This window comes from Nicotiana sylvestris, chromosome 9, assembly GCF_000393655.2.
Source record: "Nicotiana sylvestris chromosome 9, ASM39365v2, whole genome shotgun sequence".
Classification (NCBI taxonomy): Eukaryota; Viridiplantae; Streptophyta; class Magnoliopsida; order Solanales; family Solanaceae; genus Nicotiana; species Nicotiana sylvestris.
Genome location: NC_091065.1, coordinates 103,275,309 through 103,279,931, shown reverse-complemented (window position 1 = coordinate 103,279,931; position 4,623 = coordinate 103,275,309). Strand labels below are relative to the sequence as shown.

The following is a 4,623-nucleotide window of genomic DNA, read 5'->3' as shown; positions in this document are numbered from 1 at the left end:
AATTGGGGCAATCAACAACAACAAGAAAATAATAATTGGGGAAACAACAACCAAAATTCCAATTGGGGCAATCAGAACAATCAGGTTATTGGAATGGCAACAACAACAACTGGGGTGGTAACAACAATCAGGGTGGTTGGAACAATGGCAATCAAGGAAATCGGGGGCAAGGCTTTCAAAGGCCCCCACTACAAAAAAAACAGCGTTTAGCGACGGAATTTAGCGACAAGAGATATTCCATAGCTAAATAACGACGGTTTAGCGACAAATTTTATAGTTTGTCGCCAAATAAGCTACAAAATAATTCGTATCAAATATAGCGATGGATTAGCGACAAAAACTTATATTTGTCGCTAAAATTGGTGCTAAATATTAGCGCCTTTATTTTACCTACAAAATTAGCGACGAAAGTTGGGCAACAAAATTTATTAAAACTTAGCGACGAATTTAACGACAAAAAATCCGTCATTGAATTTATTTTACTTATCAATACATTCGAAAGTTACTGCGACAAAATATTCTGTCGTAAATTTTCTAAAATAAAATTTCATTAATTATTTTAGCGATAGAATTTTGGTTTGTCGCTATTTTCGTTGCTAAATTTCTGTCCAAAAAATAAAATTACCCTAGTTAAAAGACTCCAACCATTAGGGCACAAATACCCCAATTCGTCTCCTCTCTATCAGACTCCCACTTTCACTTTTTTTCAACAAATGTGAGTTTTATTCTTCAAATACCAAAAATTGGGCGTGAATCTTACAACTATTCATTGTCATTTTTCTTGGGTTGAAATTAGAAATGCTTGCTTGATCTTGGCGTGCCTGTTTCCTCACATTTCAATTCCAATCATTTCAAAACTTCGGAATCAAGCTTGTAAAAATAGTTTCAACACTCAATTGAGTCTAACCAATAATTTCAGATCTCCAATGATTGTTTCAACCCAAACATCGTCTGACAATGGCGGTCGGCTTTTTCTTTAAGAAATCATCGATTATGTGTTTGAGTAGCGATTTTAAGCTCAAAAACTGACACTACAATTAAATTTTGAATAGTAATTTTCCCCAAAAGTTTCGTGTTTTAGATCTGAGTTTTCTATTTTAAGCTCGAAAACTTCTTTTCAAAGTTTCTCCATCTTTTTCTATAATGTCTTTCTCCTTTGTTCTATTAGATGCTTCAATTAATTCCTCACGCGTTTGTCTTTTCTCACAGACATGAAGCTGAAATTCAAAGTTGTGCGTTGATTTTAGGGATTGTATGTCCTTGATAAGGTAAACTTCTTTGTAATTTCATTCATGCATTGTAGATCTGGGCGAGAATCATGTTCATCCTGTCTTGTGCTTTATTTTTGTGTTTTCTTGTCAAAGTTTCTCCATCTTTATTCCAGATTTTCTCTACTCTTTGTTATTGTTTTTCCCCCTCGGAAAAATTCTTCAAAAATAGCCATGTCTTCATGTAATTTTCTTGGTAGTTACCATCTTTAAACTTGTTATAATGTTAAAAACTCACACAGTGGTTCCTTTAAAAAGAATTCTTTTTCTCAATCTTGGTCAAACAGGCCAAATGGTTCATCTTATTTTTCACAAGAATTCTTAATTTCGAAGAAGCAATTTTGTTATAGTGAAGGCTTCAGATTCATTCAAGAACTACCAGAAAACAAGTTGAGGTAACCCTATTATTTTTGTGCATAAATTGAATTTGAGTTTATTTTTTGTTGGAAATGGAGTTGTAATTGTTTAAAAAATTACTTTTTCTGTTTTTTTAGCAGTAATTATGTAAAACGTTTTGAGCTTTGTGTGAATTTTATTGTGGGGGTGCTTAGATAACATATGAATTTTGTGCATAGTTTGGATTTGAGTTTATCTTTTTGTTAGAATCGAGCTGTAATTGTATAAAATATTTGTATAAGAATTCATATAATTTTGTGTGTCTGGAACTCGTGATGTTTTGTGTAAGAATTTTCGTCCACCTATGTAAGAATTGTATAAAATATTTACTGTGTAAAAATATTGGCTGCGTAATTCATTTATTTACTTGGAAATTTTTCTGCTTAGTAAATGTATACCATGCACTTGATCTATTTGCTTTGATGGAGTTAGAACTATGGTAGTTCTGTATACTTAGAGGTTCTTGTACAAGTCTGCTATCATGACTATCAGTTTGGTTGTTAGTTTCTTTGCTATTTAAGTATGTCTTGCAATTCCATGGATCCTTAAAACACCATAAAGTCTCCTGTTAATTTTCATGTTCATATGCCTGCTTAGCTACACTTATAGACTCTACTGGATAAGTGCCTTCTAAAAAATGATTAACCTAAGTCTTAGTGAGTTTCTATGGCTGTAGTGATTCCATATGTTTCTGTCAGTTGCTACCTTGCTCATAAGCCTAATTTAAGTTATGTTATTAACTCCTCTTTAATGTTTGGTTAAAAATTGTACTTGTTGCATTTGTGCTATCTGTCTCTTGGATTAATAATGCTATTAATATACCTAAAATGTGCTTCATCATTAATGTTGTGCTTGCCCTGTGTGGTGGGTCTCTTGTCTCTGACCAAAGATGAGTGAAAATCGTGTCCTCTGAACATAAAAGTAAGAAGTAAAAAAAAAGCAAAAAACTGAAACTTCATCCAGATTATAAACCTTCTCTTGCATATCTATACTTCACTGTTTTCAGATCTTTTCTCTGGCCTTACTGTAAGTGTTCACACATAATTGTTTATTTTAATTAACATGTTTCGACTTTTAAGTGCTTGGTAATTTTCTTGTTATTTATTAAAAAAGATTGCTTGTGGTGTTCTTGTCTTTTCCTACCTTTTTGCTATTTTCCATTTTGGTGTTGGGGGTGGAGTTAAAAATCTTAGTTTTTTTGTTATATGTTTATGCTATCTGCTGCTGATAATTTTGATGATTATGTAAGGATTTTAGGAGTCAAGATAAAAAGACATTCTTGTGATTCTTTATTATGCAAAGCATAATTCAAGTTCTTTGTGAGAGTGGGAAATATGTAGCTGCTTGTTAACTCCTGTTATTTTTCTTTGATATCTATTATGAATTATTTTGATGAGGATGTGTTTTGGATTTGATCTTGCTAATTTGGTGGTGGTGTTGTGCATGTGATTACCTATGAACTTGAGGGAAACTCATTGATGTTTGCTTGCCCTGTTTAAGTACTACAATGTGCTTATATGAACTTCTCAACTCTTAATAAGCTTAGTGTGAATCTGAGATGTGAACTTAAAAGGGTGAGTGATCATGTTATGAGTTTGGATTAGGATTAAGATTGACCTGCTACCTTCATAAGTATCTCTGTTTATAGTCTTTAGAAATCCTGAATAAGGTTGTCAATTCATACATCGAATAGAAGTGAGGATTTAACCTATGTGTGAACCTCTGATTTACTTGGAAATTTTTCTCAAAATGAGAATACTACTCTAACTAGTCACAATATGATACTAAAGTTACAGACCACAAGCTCTTTCTTGGTGTTTCAATAGTATGCATATCAGTTTTGAGCATTTGCTTTTGTTGCCCTATCTTCTTAATTGAATAACTTTTGTATAGGCGGTTAAAAAGGGATCGAGATCCAACACCAAGTGAGTTGCATTTGCACGTCCATACACATGGTAATGATGGAAAATCTTTTGTTGATGAGAAATCCTGAATCATACATGTAAGATAACTTTTTAAATAATTTTATTGACTTTACTTTCATATATTTTTTTTCATTTTGTAAATTGAATGCTATATTTTATTTAGTCTTTTTATTTCGCTAATTATTAGCTCTTCTGCAGGAAAAATATCAGGAGATAGTACAACAACAAACACAAACTCAATCTGATATTGATCAGTGTAAAGCATATTATGAAGCCGCGGGAGGAGAAAAGAAAAGAAGAGTATATGATCTTGGATCTCAAGAAAAATGCTACTACGGGCCATATAGTTCATGTAATCGTTGATCGGGTACACAAATTAGTTTCCTTACCCTCGCAGCAGCCAAATACTGGTCTTACCAACCGCCCATTAGATGTGACACCTACAGTTCCTATATCTTCTACTGCTGCTAACACTGATGAGGTTCATGCATTTGGTTCTGATGATGACCGTAACTCTCCAGCTTCTCATAGTTAGCCTACTTTGTTTGGACTTTATTGTTGGTCCTTGTAGATTTTTTGTACTTAATGATACTATTAAATACATTATGCTATATATTTTGGACCTTGTTGAATATATTGTTAATTTATATTAATGACTTTTTATTAAGTGTATTTAATAGCTTTTATGTAATATGCTTGAACAGAGTACATTTAAAGTAATAAATAAAAATAATTTTAAAAAAAATCAGCAATATATTAAAAATAAATTAGCGACGGATACTTTTCGTAGCTAAAATTATCGTGTAAAATTAAATCTTGCAATGAATTGGCGACAAAAGGTTTTGTTGCAAAGAGAAGGGAGAATTAGCTATAACATGACTAGCGACGGATGATTTCGTCACTATAAAAACAAACGACGAATTTTGTTATGTATTGCAGCGACGAAAGCCGTCAAAACAGCGACAGAAACAAGCAATATAGCGACGGTTATTTCCGTCACTAAACTTTGCTACGGATATATGTTGTCGCTAATT

General features: G+C 32.6%; 1 long non-coding RNA gene across 3 annotated transcripts; it reads left to right on the top strand.

The window, feature by feature from the left end:
* Nucleotides 1–630: 630 nt before the first annotated feature.
* LOC104232089 (uncharacterized) lies at nt 631–4,256 on the top strand. Of its 3 annotated transcripts, none has more exons than XR_712247.2 (5): nt 631–715; nt 1,210–1,268; nt 1,556–1,663; nt 3,558–3,666; nt 3,788–4,256. It is a non-coding gene; the product is annotated as an uncharacterized lncRNA (long non-coding RNA). The 3 variants fall into 3 exon arrangements; XR_712248.2 differs by having other exon boundaries at nt 709–963; XR_712249.2 differs by lacking the exon at nt 631–715 and adding an exon at nt 948–1,051.
* The last annotated feature ends 367 nt before the right edge of the window (nt 4,257–4,623 follow it).